We start from the raw sequence: 18111 nt of genomic DNA, 5'->3' as shown, positions 1-18111 counted from the left end.
TTCCGTTTACACCATATCAAAGAGTGTCTTTTTGTCCCTTGACATGCAAAGTTTCATAATAATCGGGTAAACGATAACAAAAATATTTCCAAAAAATCATTTTCCATACCGATTTTTGGAAAGCTGTAATTTTTCTATTTTTTGAGTTAAGTCAATAAATTCTGTGCTCTCTATTCTCATTTGTAGAGGGGTATTCGTGGTTAAAATTATGCCACACATTTTTGAAACACGCGATATATTGAAAAATTTTATTATAAATTGTGAATTTTGTTCCTAAATCTCATTAAAAGTCACGTTAATCCGCTAATATCCCAATAAATCAGAGTTGGGCTTAAAGCTTAATTTTTCGCAAATCAATTAGTATATTCCCTCAGGTCCTGAAACCGCCAGTGGCCAGAAATATCACTGTTATTTTTCAGTTTAACCGTAATTGATGTCAATAATTCCCGCATTGAACAAATTTTTTAAAAGCTCCAAAGTTCTCTCGATTTTTTATAATTTCGTTTATCAGCCATCTAAAAAAAGCATATTCATTGATTTTTTATAAGGTTATTTCCGATTCTGTAGCATTCGCATTTTAAAAAGAATTTTTATCTCATATAAGAGGAGAATTTATGAGCGAAGGTGGATTAAAATATTGTATTCATAAATGCGGATCAATCCGTGTCATTCTGAATAATGGTCGTTAAGTATAATCAATAATTACATTTGATTGATGATTCAATTTCGGATGCCTTTTCCGAGTTTTGGACTAACGCCCTTTTATTAGAGTTCTACTTAAATCAGAATTCATTTTATTCGTTTTAATACTTTTCTACTGCAGCAAGTAGATACAAACAAAATAGCTTGTTTTGAATTAATATTTTCTGTGTAGATTAAAATAGTAATGAATATAATGCTAGTGCGAGCATATTCATTTATTTTCAAACAGAATTAAATAATAATTTTTGGTTGAGTTATGTTTGTGTTGTGCAGACGTTGATAAAGTTGGTCATGGTGTAGTGAAATCCTAAATAATGTACTTAGTGTTCATAAACCATATCAGATCTTCTGTTTTTTGGACCAGTGCCTAAAATTCTCTATTTTCAATTAGGAAATTATTTTCGGTTAACGTTTTCGTATAATAGGGAAGGAATAATGCTCGTCTTGGTTGACAGATTAATGGAAGGAGATAAAAATTTGTTGCTTTATTTCAGTGACATGTACAATAGATTTATGCCGGTTACAAGGTTTAATAAGTACGAATTACTGTGGCATTAAATCAATACTTCCAAACCAAAAGCGTCATGAGATTTCATCCTCAGACTTCTCATTAAAACTGTGCATAAAGTTTTTTTTGTAATATCAGTAAACTCAAAAAGCGCTAAAAAGTTTCCTTAAATATCTAAAGCTTTGTATTCATCCAGATCCTTATCAAATGAGGTAATGTAAATAAACACAAGTAACTTTTTAAATTAATTTTGGTGCTTCGGCTGATAGTAATTTACAGTAGCCATTCTCTTTTCCCAACTTCCTCGTTTTTCTCTTCCTTCACTTATTTGTTTGTGATCTGTTTTTTATTCATTTAAAGTCATGATATGTAATGAATTAATTTTGACAAAGCTATGAACAATCTAACTAAAAATAGATGTATTACTATTACTATTACTATTTTATTAAGACAAGACAAGCTTTCCTAATGAAACAGGAGTCCCTCAGTGAAACCTACTTGCAAATTAAAACCTAATAAACCGAACTCTCGCATTTTTCAATAGTACACAGTTTGATAAGGGGTACTGAAACAGGTTTCTGTCGAACAAAATAAACGTTCATAACGTCAACAAATGGAGCGTAAGGTATTGTCAGAAACACACCTTCGAGGAAGGACGTGTATCAGTGCTGTTGGGAATACTTTAGATGTAAAGTACATACTCAAAACATGTTTAGAAATTGATTAAATATTGAATAGTTGTTTATAAAAGTGATTCAATATTTTGACATTTTCTTTTTAAAGGTGAATGCCGATGTTGTGGATTCTTTTCCAAGAAATATACATTAAATATTCAATATGTAAGTATACGGTTTTCCGGAAAAAATATAATAACATCTAGAACAAAGCCAAGCGAAAACTTTTTCCAATGTTTGTTTGCTCAAGGGAGACCTGCTATAGGCTATTATGGACGCACTTACATCAGTTAATTCATTATAAATTTGCTTCAATTACAAGCTTAGTTGACATTATTAATTTACCACCCAGTTTGCGTACTGCATTATTAGATGCACCGCCATAATTTCTAATGAAGATGGTTAATTTCCCGCTCTACGAGAGCAAGCATTGAAGTGGATTTAACACTTCTTCAAAAGTTGAATCGATTATCAGTTTGTTCTAAGGCTGCCCTCGTATGACTATTGATCAATAAATTGCCAACTGCTTAATAATAATTTGCTTGACCTAGTTTTCTACTTTAAAAATTTCAAAAACAAAAAATTTTTCAAATGCAAATGTCTCTTTGAAATTTGTTGGTAATTTGATCATGATAAATGTCTATTAACTACGTCACGAGCGTACTATTTACATGTAATTAGCAGTCATTCATTTTCCATGATGTCACTGATTTCCAGATGCCCTGATATCGAGCAGTGCATATTGATGGAACTATTAGGTCATTCGCATGGGTTTCCAATTAAATTATTATAGCTAAATACAGGGGGTATCCTACAAGTAATAAAAAGCCTAAATTTTTTTTGCAGCAACCAACATTACGTTCAAAGATAATGTGAATATTAAAATATGTATTTGACCAGACAGCACTTCAACTTGAATTTATAAAAAATCAAACCTTGGTAAATTTGGTAAGAGTTATATACCTACGAAAATGTTTAGTAATGACTAAAAGACCAACATGATTCTCACTTATGCACCTTTATATGCAGCACGATATCTAAATAGACGAGCTCTCTATGAAAATACAATCACTATGTTTAATTAATTAGAACCTAATATGTTAATATCCACGTTATCTTTGAAATGTAATGTTGATTGCTCAAAAATTTTTTCAGGCTCTTTTTTACTCGGAGGACAGACAGACTGTATAGAACAATCCATTTTCCCCTGAATCTTTAAATTGTACATTAAATGAAAAACTGTATGTGATTTGAAAATAAACGCAGACTAATATTATTGACTAAAGTTAGTTTTCCAAATAAGCTAGAACAATGGATTTTTAAATTAAATAATTTAATCATTGTATCAGTTTGAAATTCAACATTGCTTTCGTGTACGTGTACAAAAATACTATACATGAAACTGGAATGACAATTATGTACTTATTTTATTACTAAAAATTCAATCACTGTTTTTAGTGGACATTTGTAATACTTAATTAATAAATTTAATGAGAACATTTAAAACTTTTCTTCCGGTACTCTCACTTTTTCTTAATTATTATTAGTCTGATTTCTGGTATAGGTAATCTTCAGTTTTTAACTGATTTATTACTTTTTGGAGTGCCCACATCAATTCATCAAACGATAAAATTTAGGCAGGTCCCCAGTGCCGTGCAACGGTACCTAAAAAAAAGGATTGCATAATCCAACCTGCACACGACATGCATCTTCTTTTGTCTCTACACTATTAAGTGTTATTAATATTTGAAGAGCATAATATGTATATCATTTGTTTAGTGTTCTTTAGTTTATTGTTGTTAGCTTCCATGGCTTCATTTGTTGTGTTAATAAATTAGTATACAGAACTATCAACGAAAAAAATCACATTTGTATAAAAAATGTAATATGATACCTTTATCAGAGAGATTATTAGATACGCATTAAATTAATTCACCATAAACAACAGTGAAGCATGGTAATCCAAGTAAATTAACCCCATTCGAAACTGAGTTCCAAAGAAATAAGAAGCGTAAACTAAATATTCATTGCTATTGATTTTGTGGAAAGTCAAGTCATTTTGCTTTGAGAGAGGAAGCTTGAGTTTAATTATTACAAAGATTCCTCAATATTTATTAAACAGGTAAATTTGTAATTAAAACGAAAATTTATTACCTCACTCAGGTTTTCTTCCCGCTTTGCATGTCATAATTTGCTCACCCTTTCTAAATTTTTAATTTGGTGGATTTAGCGGTAAAATAAAATACGTATTTCTATTCACAACACACAGATTCAAGTAGCATTTCTTTGTAACATTTTTAAGAAAATGAATAATTCTCAGGTTCAGAAACGCTCACATTTCATTTAAATTAGTTTTCCTAACAACAAAAGTAGATTTAAAGCATAAATACAAAACGTTTGTTATTGAATAAAACTTACAATTGACTCTATTATTAGCATAATACAAAAATATTATGCAATGCTAATAAATGTCTATTGAATGGCAGTTGCATAGAAACGCTTTTCCGTCGATTCAATTGTAAAGAGGATTTTATAATCTTGGAGATTTGTTATTTACAAAAAAAAATAAGTTTTATTTCCTTCCACATTAATCATCATTGTACATGAATCTTGAACGATTTAATTTACTTCATTAATGATGAAATTTTTATTTAGAAATAAATTAATTTCTACAAAAATTAATCATTAACAGAAAAATTAATATTCATACTATCAAAGCTAATAAGGTTTTTTCTACATTTTATCAGTTTGGTAACAATATAGATAACCTCTTTGATTAATCGGCTAGAGCAATTTGATCGAAACTCGAAACAATAATGTCTGAAATGAAAATACTTCCGTATTATTTCAGCTGTTCAAAACTGTAATGTGTCGATTTTCAGTGACTTTGTTTACATAAATCTATTAGATTTCTGTTTTAGATTCATGGAAATTAGTAGAACGATTAACCTTTAAGCTAATGACTTGGTTCGGTAGTAAAGAAACACGTCTTGTTTTATTGATAACATAATTAAACTTTGCAAGCTTTTACATTCAGATTTGAACTCAAGTTTTTTGCGCATAAATTTGACAACTTTTACAAGGAAAAACGGATCACTTTGAAGTCAATTTCTTTGGTGACTCCGACGTAGACTTTTTATAAGTTTCAATGTAAACTTTATTAAATATGCTTAGTAAACAACTATTGATTTAGTATTTCCAATAAATACGGAAAACAGGGTATGCAGTAGAGCAATTGGATAACATCATAATTTGAAATACTGGTTTATTATTTGAATCCCTTGTTAGCTTTTCTTCCTTACAACGGCTTTGCTTTTCGACGGTAGATTCGCAATGCACAGATTTGTTTTTGGCTAACAGTTGGCAATTCGATTTCATTTCATTTAGTAATTAAAATGTACAATAAAGTTCCTAAGTAAAACAAATGTGATTATTAAAAAAGGAAAATAAACACTTTTACTTTTCATCAAGCTATTCACTTCAGTATTTTCAGCTGAATTCAATAGATTTTCTGCATTGACGAACGAAAATGTGGAGAGATTGGAAATTTCTTTTTATTTGGTTTTGTTCCTTATCTACATACAATCAATAGGCGGTTATTTCTCCCAACGTTATTTGAATTTATCAGTATTTCAATTAACAGAAAATGTTTAGGTATAAAATAACAACATTAATTAAATTGAATTAAATTTACAGTATTTATTATGACAAATCAAAAAATGTGTTTGTTTATCGCATCTGGAGAATCTTAAAACGCCTCAGAATCAACAAAATCCTAAGTAAAATCGTCCAGAGATTCCTTATCTGCCACGTTTTTTTTTTTTTATCTATAGAACCGATAGTTGCTTTAGAGCAATTGAAAAGATTAATTTAGATTTGGAACAATTAAAATGCACCTATAGGCAAAACTACAGGATGGAAATGTTTTAAATTGCTCCATATAATGTTCCGGAAAGTAAAATGGCGGCGAGAAAACAAGAGGTTTGATGTTTTGCTAGACACTATGCGTCACAGAACGTTGATTTTTTTAATACGGTTTCAAGTTTTTAACATTTTAGACGTCACTAAACAATAATAATCGCTAAATCAAATTAGACCAGTTGTTGTATAAAAATATTTTACACTCTTCAAGATTTATAAAATCGATATTTTTGAATTTTCATCCGTTTCGATGTAAATTGTTTCTTTAAATCACAAATGATCTAATTTCGTTCCTCATATAGAGACAACAAAGAGAAATGCTAACCACAACTTTAAATGTAATAGTTGAAACAATCTCCAAGAACCTCAGACACATTAGCTTTACGTATGTGCCTCTCTTTGAATGAATTAGGTCCCTGTTGCAAAACAACATTCAGATAAATGAACTATTTTATTGAATATAAATTTGTTACTGAGACGATTTGTTCAATTGTTAATGATAGCACTTTAATGTTAATGAAACACAAAATAACTAATTGTTTTCGAATATGTAAACCTATAATAGGATCAAATTATTTTTTTACGTGTAAAATATTTACATTTTTAGTCTTTCTCTATACAACATTTTAAATATCTCGGATTTATCCAAAAGGTCAGACCACGATCCGAGATCCCTCCGCAATTTTAGAATGAACGCAACTAGATCAAGAGATAACCGAAACGGATTTAACAGTTACGATATAATTTAAACGAAACAGTTGCTGATAAAATGTTTAAACGGTGTTTAAGTAATCTACGCTTTGTAAACTTATTCGATTTTATCCGATTCATTCAATCCTATATGTTAACAGTGAAATTGAAAATCAAAATATATAGTTTAAGTTTGTTTTTATAAAATATTAAACTTGATAGTTCAATGTCAGCTTTTTTTCGGGAAATACATAAATTTAAATTTATTTTTGATTTTTATTACATATCTAAAAATATCGATACAGTCTAATTTATTTATTAGTACTACCAGTATCTTTGAACTATTCCGTATCCAATGAATGTAATTTATATACTTATACGTTCCAGAATTTATAATTATAAATACCAGATTTTCTGGTAATGACTAAAAATTGTTATTTTAAAGAATTAAGTAAAGGGTCTTAGAATCTTACTAAATTATTAAAATTAAAAAATCAAAAATGAAGCTGATTAATACACTTTAAGGTCACGGCCTGCAAAAATTAAAACTTGCTTTCTGAAAGCTGAAACAAAAGCGTAAAAAGCGTACTCAAGTTATAATTAACTTTGAAACTTTACGTAATTTACAGTTTTAATGGAATCAATTGCAAATTTGCAGTTTTTCGATTGTAAAGAAATAGCACTGTTAATCAGTTTTTATGATGAAAAAATTAATTTGCTACTACAATAAGTGCATAATAAGTTCAATATTACAACAAATCACTAAAATCATGATATGCAGTAATTAATAAATAATACTCGTAACAGTTTTTATTAATTTTTTTTTTATTTTATTTTATTTAAATTTTTTTGTGCATATACAGAGTGTGTCAGAACTCGCGCCCCAGAGAAAAATTTCAAGTAAGATAAGATACCAGGAACACGTAAAAAAATTTTTTTAAATTTTATCTATCAAAAAAATTTGACATTTATTTTTTAACAGTTGACATTTTTTTATGTCTATTTAATGATATTGATGATCTTGTATATGTTTTTTTTATAATTGTTTAGTAAAGGTACAAAAATTTTACCAATAAAAACCACAAATAACATTAAGCATCAGAGTTACAATTTAGGATACAGCTTCTTTGTTTCTTCTTCTAATAGCCTGTAGCAAGAAAACTTGAAAAAATATTTTTCCAACAGAAATAAATAGAGCCATAGTGCAAAATTTACTCATTATTTCAAAATTTTTATAGATTTTTTTACATTTTTTCAATGTTCCTGGTATCTTACCTGACATTTTTCTTTTTTCTCTGGGGTGCGAGTTCTGGCGCACCCTGTATACAGAAATTTGTGATAACTTTAATGTTTTAAACAAGAAATATTGTTCCAGTTAATGCCAGTTAAATCAAAAACTGCTTTAAATCAAATATCGAATTAAAATGGTCCGCAAGGGAAATTCTGCTATGAACCATAAATCGCCTGTTTTAATTTAAAATTTTCCATTTGTCTACATTAATCCACTCGTCAACGTAATTATCGCAAAACCTCCGAGTTCTATATTTCATAGCCATATAAACAAGTTTTTCTGATAGTAAATGAACACAAGTGGAATCGAACGCAAATGGTAGCTCGCTAAATTAAATGAATATTGCACAAGATGTATGTTTGTACCAAAAAATCCGTTACAACCAATTCAAAACAAAAAATACTTTTGTCTGCAGAAATCCATAAAAATTCATATTATAAGCCAGAATATGCGCCTTGATAGATATACATTGTAACTAAATTTCATGCATGTATTGTTATTTAAAGAAAATTCGAGAGAAAATTATCAAGCTCTCGATCAAGCTTCTCCAAGAGATAATTTACATCGGAGTTTAAGCGTGATGATAAAATTAATTCGAAACGATCTTCAGTATCTTAGAGAAGAGACATTTAAATAATAAATAAGTTATGTTAAGAATAGAAAATATGTTGTTAAAAGAAGCAGAAATAAAATCCCTCACAACCCCATATCAGTCTTCACTGCAATTTTTCGGTGAGATTGTGGCGATTTGTCATTGTGTAACAAAACAAGAACTCTCTGCTGTGCTTAGTACTTTTTGTAATTTTTCAATTATAAATTCTATTTAGCTGACCACGATTTTCTGCTTTCTTACTCATTTTCCAAGTTTAATTAAAAAAATCCCACAAAAATAATTAACTACTTACCATAAATTTGATTAGTCCAAGCAAACAGCTTCTTCCTGAAAAAGGGAAAAATTTCAATGTTCACTTCTGAATGACGTGTTAATGCAATTAGTCAGAATTTACGGCAGCGTGAAAATTGTTACTTGTGTGAAACAAAGTTGTTAATTAAAGAATAAATGAAATAAGAGACTGTTTTTGGAAACCTTATTTTCTAATAAAACTCGGAGTGTTAGTTAAGTGCCTAATAAAGTTACGTTGAAGCCAAAAAATAGTAGAAGACTTAAAAAAGACAGTAATTGATCACCAACTTCCTTTTGTTTTGAATTTGAAAAAATTGTCGATTGTAGTTATTAGGAATTCTAGAAGCAAAGTCCTTACCATGTTCGATTGATGGCCACTGGGGAGTGTAGGTTTCAGGACGCATTAATTACGTCTTGTAAAACACATTTAACTTTTCAGCTATGTTAGCAGCAAGCTTCATTACACGTAAAAGACATAAATTGTAACTTTTCCAGGTGTAATATTTACAAGCCGCACGAGTAAGAAACACTGTTAAATTTTACGTTATAATGCGAAAGTCAAACAACATCAAATGCGTAACAGCGACGTCGGAAATAGCTCAAAAATAAAATGATTGAAACTCATCAAAATTATTTCCAGGAAAATATCAGTATCTGAAAATTCGAGTCGTATAAACGATAATATTATTTTGCCATTACGTCCAGGCCTTATTGTTATGAAAACATAATTCGATTTATCAAATAGATACTTGAATGAGGTAAAAACGAATTGTTTTCGTTCCATCGTTTCTTACTATCGCATCAGTCTTTCTTCCTATTATACTGATTGATTCAGCTTCGCCGGTACGTTTTTATTTTAGCACAAAACGCAAAGTAAAATTATTATGTAAAGCTCTTACAGCAATTAGGCATCTACTTTACATTTCTCTTAAGTTTTCTGGGATCAATATGGAGATCCGGGCCATCTAAAAACTTATTATTAACAAAAACCTGAAGCTTTTTCATCCTACATTTGCATTTTAATTTTGGTTTAATAAAAAATCTTGTACGAAATAATATAAAAAAGAGCTTAAACCCCATCTTTCTTCTTTTAAGATGTCAGTGATTTCACACATCGAAAAGCTTTAATTAATGTTCAAAACTTAGTGACAGAAGTTTCTTTTTTGTTTTATTTATTTAGATCCTTTACATTTTAAAGCTCCTGTCCTTCATTAGTGTTTTTCGCTGAAATGTAATGACGACCATGATATCAAAACCTATTTCATAACATCTAAAAATATGAAATTTGTTACTCTAAAGATATGTTTCTGCATAATCTCAAATGAAAGAATTTATAGTCCTCAGAATTTAGAAATATATAAATGACACTCAAACTGAAGTTCCTAAGAACCATTTTATTAAACTGTTGCAATTGTTTGGTTGTACGTAACGTGAGGAAAAATTGCAAAATATTGTTAAATAGATTATAATATAAAATCGGTAAAATTCTGTAAGTTTGGAAACGTTTTTTACAACAAAACAACATATTCTCTTTGTGTCTTATCTTATACAAAATATCATGCAAAGTAGAAAAATTTCTTTGTTAACACAGATTTAAATACTTATTAATAATTAGTATCAAATGTTTACCATTCACGTCGTATTTATGGTAATAGCACTTTACCGGTATAAATTACAAATTTGATATTAAAAAGCTCAGAAACAAAGTACTTGTTTCAATTTAACTAGGAATAAAAAAATTCTATTTATTCAATCCTATATGTTAAAATTTTATCTACTCTTTTCTTCATGTTAAAATGAAATTTTAATATTCGAAAAGATAATGAAAATTTTATGGTCGTGTACAATATAAAATTTTATTCACTCCTCACTAATTTTGTAGTCAATTTGGTCTATATTTATAAATGTCAATATAAAATTCAACAATGAAATCTAATGTCAAAGATCGTTAGCAACTGACAACCGCAGATATACAACAATGGATGTATTTTTTATCATCTAGAATCTAGACGATAAAATTTCATTTTAACATGAAGAAAAGAGTTGATAAAATTCAATTTTAATATAGAGGATGGAATAAATAACTATTATTTTTAATTAACCTAATCTTTGATAAAACCCTCTTGTGTATACACCTCAAAACGGAAGTTTTCACTTTTCTAATTAAATAGTTGCGAGTTTCCAATCCTCGGGTCTTTACTTTCTTACAGTCCTTGCATTCTTTAAATTGCTGAATTTTTTAAGTTTTTCAGTTTAATACTTTAATAGAGCTTTAGCGAAACCTATAAAATTGCACCATAAAGTTATAAAACCAAGATAAACGAACTTACGAGCGTGTGTTAAAACTTTCATATCTTCACTCAGCATGAGCTTTTTATGTAACACAAACAAACCAATTAAGAGGTGTTGGTCAAGTTTTTGTTTGATATAAAGGGCGTAATTGGAAGTAGATTTGTCCAAGTTACTTTTTGAAACTTTGGCCATTTACGATTTAATTGTCGGAGGTATGTGTGGCGGTAATAAAAGAATATTAAGCGAACCCTGCTTTGATTTTCCTAATATATCCCGAGGTTCTTCCCGAATAAGATTAGATTTAAGTGGAAATCCCTGTTTGTAAGTGCTAACTTTTACGACACCTCCCGAATTTGCATAATTTTCGGGACTTGAATTTTACGCTGCTATAAAATCGATATGCCATCAAAAATAGGGCACTACTCATTAAAATCTCAAGAAAAACAACAAAATTTACTTACTGCATGTAATCTGAAGCTTGTTGCTAGTTGAAGAGCTACAAACTTTATTACCGATTGAATAAATTGTTCGCACAAAGCCAATACATTTATTAGATAAAATGAGAACAGCTCATGATTATGTTAGATGCAGTTTTCTACATTGTCGGTTTATCATTCAGTTTAAATACTTAACTCTTAAAATTTCTACTTTGTTAAATAGAAAATGACAAAAGCAACAGGTCACTTAGAAATTAAATTGCGTGAAAATGATGGAAATGTTATACCGAGCTGCTCGCAACAAAGACCGACACATACTAAAGCTGGAAAGAAATTGAAGCGTTTGCGCTTCCGAACAGACATGTTAGGAGAGCTTTGTTCGCATTGGAAAGCTCGAGGCGCTTGCTTACCTATCAGGGGAAGAGCAATTTCTCTCGGATTTTAATAAAATTTAATAAAAATATATTCAGGTTTGTGACTGTTTACATGCATATTTTGTTTGGAAGTATAAGGATAATGTCAAAAATACGAAGTGTAAAACATTAATCATTTTCATTGATGCATCCATATATAAAAATGTAAAACCTGTTTTAATGGAAATCACCAAAATTTTGGTGAAATATTTGGTAGCAGCTTGTCTCTATAGCCACAAATTTTGTTTGCTTTTTGTTTTTGTCCCCAGAAATTTTGTTAAAAAATTATGTTTTCATGTTGAGATGTGGTCAAAATTTGACTTTTATGAATCTTGTGTGTTTGTTTGCTGTTTTATGCCTTTATAATCGAATACTTGAGAACAAATATCACTACCTATCTAATGTCCAAAGACAGAATTCAGTGCTAATAATATTGATAAAACTACGCAGCAAGTAAGTACCTACAAAGTTGTGGACAAAAATGAGCTTCTTACTACAAAAACTTCAATGAAAAAGGGTGTCTACACAGAAAAAAGTAATTTTGCAAAAGATACAAGCAAGGTTTATAAAGATTGACAATTTTTGTGTAATTTATTAAAATAAGTTCAAAGTTGATGCATTTTCTAAATTCGCCATCGGCTTTAATTTCAAAATTGTTACTTTTTCAACTTGTTCTTCAAAAACGGTGCAACGAGCTGACCTACTAATATAATTGCGTTCTTTCTCTTTGAAGTTTATCTTGTATTCTCATCAATTCTTGCTAAAAATTAGATATATGTAGCAACACTGCATTACAAATTGCCTTTTAATTTTAGAGGTGGTCTTTTTTGACTTCTGTGTTCACACTTTTCGTTCTCAAAAACTGTTCGGGTACCCAATTTGTCCCCGTTTTTAATTTTTTTAGAAATTTTTTTGCTGAGGTTTAAAAGTAAATCAAAAACCGGAACTGCCAACTTCCCTTATTAAAATTACCATGATGAACTTGCTAGGAGTGCCACCGTTAGGACTGTTTGACATTGCCATTAAAAAAAAATAGACTTTATGTATTTTGAAATTTTTAATCCAAGAAATAAAAACGACATGCCCCTGTAAGCAAAAATATATTAAGTCAAAACCATTCAAGTTAATATCATTAATCACTTTAGGTGGAAAATCAATTTGGAAGATTCACTCACAATAGTGTGCAAAGATTTGTTAGATAATATGTAATAATCTCGTGCTTCGTGACTGAACACTAAACTATGATTAAGTACGACATTATCAAAATAAGTCTACTACGTTGAGTGAACAAATAATGATTACGCTTTTGTATGCAATTTATTACTAGTTTCTTGCATACAGAGKTATATAACAAAAAAGACAGTGTTTGAAAACAAGATTCTCTCTCTTGAATGTAAGGTTAGTATGGGTCAGCCAACTTAAAAAGAGAGAGAAACGTATTGGTTAAATTGAGAAGGCTTTTGTAATGTGATAACGACCAAAGTTAAACTAATTAAAAAAAACTTGCTGCTGCTAAAGTTTCAAAGTGCCTTCTTTTTCTTTTTTTATAGCATAACATAAAATTAAAAAAATACATACCACTCATTCATATATTATTTTTTTATTTTTTTATTTTTTCATACATAAGCTTACATCAAGAAAGTTAAGTATAGTTACAATATATAAAAAATTGTGCTTGAAACTATATTCTTTCACTTTAAATTTAAATAAATCGGTCTTTAATAAAATTTAAAACTCCCTATCTATGTCTACAATATCGCAAAATACGCTAGACATAAGTTTCGCTAAAACGATTTGCAAAATAGAATAACTTGCATCCTCGGAAATTTATACAATCACCCACATAGTGCACTTTTACAAAGTAAATAAGCAAGACAAGAACAAGAACAAAACAAAATGCGAATCTCATTTTGCATGCCAGACAATGTATTCATTTTTCGCATAATATTTTTCTCATCTTTCTCAACGAGTGATTTATCTTACTGTTAATGCTGTGAGTGAGTGAGTGTGCTTATTTGAGAATTAAATAAATCCTGGTGCTTATAAATCTCGTGTTTTTGTATCAGAAAACCAAAACTCTCGCCAAAATCCGTCGCCACAATTTTTAATTTTTTTGAAGAGTTTAAAAAGGGAATGCTCCGGGCTATTTAATTTTTAATAACCGTTTTGTGTATTTACTACAAACTCTAGGCAAGAGAGTCGCAATTTAGTGAAAAATCCATTTCATTTTTTTTCTCTAGGTTTGGTTCTCAAAAAACATTCAATCAATCGATTATGTTAAAAAGCTTGACTTCCCCAAACCATTTGCTTAAAGTTAAATAACGTGATAAATTTTATTGGGTCCAAATTTCGCTCAACTAATTTCCATTTTGTATTGATTGTTTTTCAAACTAACATAACACAAGATTGAATTATTAGTTATTGCTTCGGTATTAACTTCTTATGAAAAAACTTTTACGAAAATTCCTGAAAGAGAACTCCTAACTTAACCGATATTGCCAGTTTATATGTCAGAGCTTAGGACCGAAATTGGAAATGAGTTCACACGTGTTCAAATTTATAAAGGACTTACCTACCGGATTAACTCAATCCTTCAAACTTTTCTCGTATGATTAGACGTTCCCAATATAAAACATTCTTTCTAGCAGAGATTCTTCGTGCTATTAAAAATTCTTTCGCAAGTTCAGACTTATTTCCCCTACATAAAATAGCGATACGTCTAGGAGGAGAATTTGCAATTATGAAAAAAATTTAGGTTCAGATGTGGTCTCCCAGAAGATAATTCCCACACTGCTTTTGTAATACCACACCTTTACACTTGTTGATGACGTATTAACAACAAAACACCGGTCTATTCATAGTTACGAACAAACAATCTAGCGGGGTGTAAATCCCGGAAAATTGCAGCAGAGCTAATTTATGAGACCCCAAGTTGTGGATTACGTAGAGCCGAGCTTTGTGAATTCGCAATCTTTGAATAATTCCAAAACCAAGAGAGATTGTTCGTATTTAATATTAGCCTTATTAAAGAAACCGTCGTGCTTTTAAAACAATGTCACTAAAGATCCTAATTAAAAAGATATTACAAAAAGTACTAACGGTTATATTACAAAAAGTACTAACGGTTATTAAAAAGGGAAACAGCTTAATATTATGAAAATTACGTTTAGGTTTTTAATCTATTTTAAACCATTTCCTTTTGTTCCAAAACTCGAGAGCGTAATAAAATGTGCCACAATACGAGTTTACATTTTTATTGTTATCTGAAAATTAAAATATACAATATTTACTAACATTGTTTTAATAGATAACATATTTCACGTATGTACCTACCTACTTTTAAATTTTCTTGGTTATGTGTAATAAAAAAAAGAGATACTCTAGAAATAAGAGTAAGCAGCGGTAACACAGCCGTAAACTTAGTTTCGTATTTGTCAAAGGTGTAACTGCATTTAAATTACGCTTATATTGAAAATCTTTCTAAATTGATGAATTGGCAGGTTTTTTTTTCGTATTAAATTCGTTTGCTTTCAGCTGTTATTAATATTTGTTTTTGTTTTTTATTTTATTAATTATTTTTAAACAATAACCCGTTGGCGTTGGTTAAACAAGTTACTTATGCGTTTCTAAAGTAACCTTAAATTTTGGAGGTTTGTTAATTACTTTTCCAATTATAAATACACGAAAGAAAAGATCTAACCTTGCTTTTTCATATGCCCAAATACGATTTCAAAATAATTAAAAATGGTAGAGTTATCGATTTTTAGAGAAGATGCAATTTTTTTTTAAGTATAAATATTTCAAAAACGGTTAAATTTAGGTATAAGAAAGTCTGATAAAAACTCTGTCAAAATCACTTGAGCAATATAAAAACGCAATAAAAAACATAACTTTTTATTTAAAACAACGAAGTTGATACCCATTTCCGGTGTAACCGGAAGTGCTGCTATCTTGTAAATATTTTTATTGAACAAACGATTATGGCTATAATCAAAATTTTAGATAAATGTCATTGTTATAACTTCTAATACTTCTAATGTGGGGTTTAGCCGAAACAGTCTGTATAGTATTTTACAGTATTAGCAAGGTAAAACGGTTTTTACTGCCGAATGGAGAGAATAACTGGCGAGTCGTAGGCGAGTCTGTCACCTCCTTGAGGCAATAAAAACGGTTACCTTGCGTATACTGTACAATACTTTATTTGTTTCCCATTTGTAAAAAATAGGAAAATTATTAAGTAATTAAATTTGAATAAAAAATTTAATTATTTTCAAAATTTATCAAAATTCTGTACAAAATTACTGTGGCAACGACGATTATCAGCAATATCAAATCAATATAAATCAACGTTGCGAGCGTGTAAGTATATTAAGCATCAAGAACGGTAAGGACATTTTACCGATCGAAGACAATTGTTTGGAGGAGGAGCAAAGCGACGACCCTAATTATTGTCTGAGATAGGTAAATCCTTAACGTTCGTGATGCTTATGACATTTTTGCGCGATTGATTTTTGTTAGTTTTTTTAATAAAATATTTAAAATATGTTCTAAAATGGCAAAATACTTTGCCGTTCTAGAACATTTTTGAATGCTTACCGACTTAGCAACAATAAACAAAATACTTACCGACAAGTTTAGGATAGCGACGAGTAAATACAACTTACTGTCTTGGACACAGACGTAGTAAACAATCAAATAGACCTCAATCGCGCAAAAAATTTATAACTGGCACTCCTGTCAATTTTATTCGTAGCTAACTTGTAAAGATGAAGTTTCGAGGTAAATAGTCAGATCGAATAATTGATGTTTACAAGTGAGTAACAAATAAAATAATTTTTCAAGTCGAATGAGTGTATAATATTTCGAAGCTGATTTTATTTTCATACCTTTCAATCTTGTTTTTTTTTTTGTTAAATTATTTAGAAAACCTAAATTATTTGTTATTGTTACAATTTGTAACTTTATAACAGGTGTTTATTTAAATTTTAAATTTGAGTGAGTTGTAAACGAACCACAATTTATAATACGCCCGGCGAGGTATCAAGTGTCAGATTAATAACTTTCAATACGATGGTTTGTTCAGACTCGAACTTTCATGGACAGCTTTGACGCACAATTTAAAAAAATACCCGTTATTATAATGTTAACAAGAACAAAGATCGTTGAAAATGTATGAGTACATCTACCGCTGAAAAAACATCTTTAATTTTTAACTAGAATTCTCAACTTAGCCACTTTAAGCAACTTTGAACGAACGACACAAACGTTTACACTATTAGGTCTCTTTAAAGCTGAAGTAAGCATACCTGCTTTCTACAACATGTCCCCAAAATCCTTTGATCCCTTAGCTTCCTGCTTTTATTCGATACTATTATAGTGGAAGTGTTAAGTGCCATACACTTTTCACTCAACGTTTTCCTCTTCAATAATTTACTCTTTCTACTGATATTTTTCAATATACTTTCAGATCATCAATAAATTATCTCTCTTCATACAGATTTTGCTGATGGCATTAAGTGCACCACTTAAAAATTCGATTTATTCGAAAGAATAGAAATGTTTGTAGTCCAAACATGAAATTGGAAGTGCAGTAGGTATTTTCCATTACTAAATCTCTACTTGCAACAAAGCATATTTAACTTTAGAATTGCAATCTAACCGTTCAAACAAATGGACAAACAAAAATGTATTCTGTAATTAGATTTTACAGATTTATAAACCAAACACAACAATGTGAAATTGCTCGCTTTGGGAGTTCATGTTCCTTAATAGCTATTTATGTATCAAGTACGCAAAATAGGGTTTTAGGGGACGAATCGTAATTAATGACGAGGCGACGTAGGAGCCTAGTCTTTAATGAGAGGAATCACCTAAAATCTTTTGCGTACGTGGTGCATACAATTTTTTTTTTGTTAAAGCTCTCTAAACACAAATTCACACTTCTTACTAATTAAAAAAATTTCGTTACCATACTAACCAATTTTATTTTTTGGTCCGCAAAAATTGTTTTTGGGGACTGAGTACCTAAAATAACCGTTTTGCATACTATTTTATTGAGCCCCCTAAAAAAGCTGTTTTCGGGAGCCTATAGAAAAAAAATTTTTTAGTTCATAGCATGAATTTACATATTACGAGGTAAGCTTGCAGTGGGAAGATACCACATGAAACCGTATCCAACTCAAAAGGAGCTTAATATTGGCCGGGCACTTAACGTTTTACGGTATCTCATCAGCTGCTCGTTTTAGAAAGAAAAATAAATTGAATTTGTGCGAAATAACC

The 18111-nt window shown here is 29.8% G+C and overlaps 1 protein-coding gene across 4 annotated transcripts in view; it reads right to left on the bottom strand.

Moving 5' to 3' along the window:
- Positions 1-18111, bottom strand: part of LOC123014777 (sex peptide receptor) — a 94428-nt gene that overhangs the window by 42648 nt on the left and 33669 nt on the right. The window contains exons 1-3 of one of the 4 annotated variants that reach the window (XM_044414047.1): positions 11444-11719; positions 9049-9655; positions 8692-8726 (exon numbers count right to left, since the gene is read on the bottom strand). The gene's annotated coding sequence lies outside the window, so the exon portion shown is untranslated. Of the gene's footprint in view, positions 1-8691; positions 8727-9048; positions 9848-11443; positions 11720-18111 lie in introns of those variants that run through there. The other 3 variants (XM_044414049.1, XM_044414046.1, XM_044414048.1) reach the window with 3 other exon arrangements.

The sequence above is a fragment of the Tribolium madens genome, unplaced genomic scaffold (assembly GCF_015345945.1).
Source record: "Tribolium madens isolate multiple individuals breed KSU strain unplaced genomic scaffold, Tmad_KSU_1.1 Scaffold_97;HRSCAF=244;Tcas5.2_LG3a, whole genome shotgun sequence".
Taxonomy (NCBI): domain Eukaryota; kingdom Metazoa; phylum Arthropoda; class Insecta; order Coleoptera; family Tenebrionidae; genus Tribolium; species Tribolium madens.
This window is presented reverse-complemented; position numbering and strand designations above follow the sequence as displayed.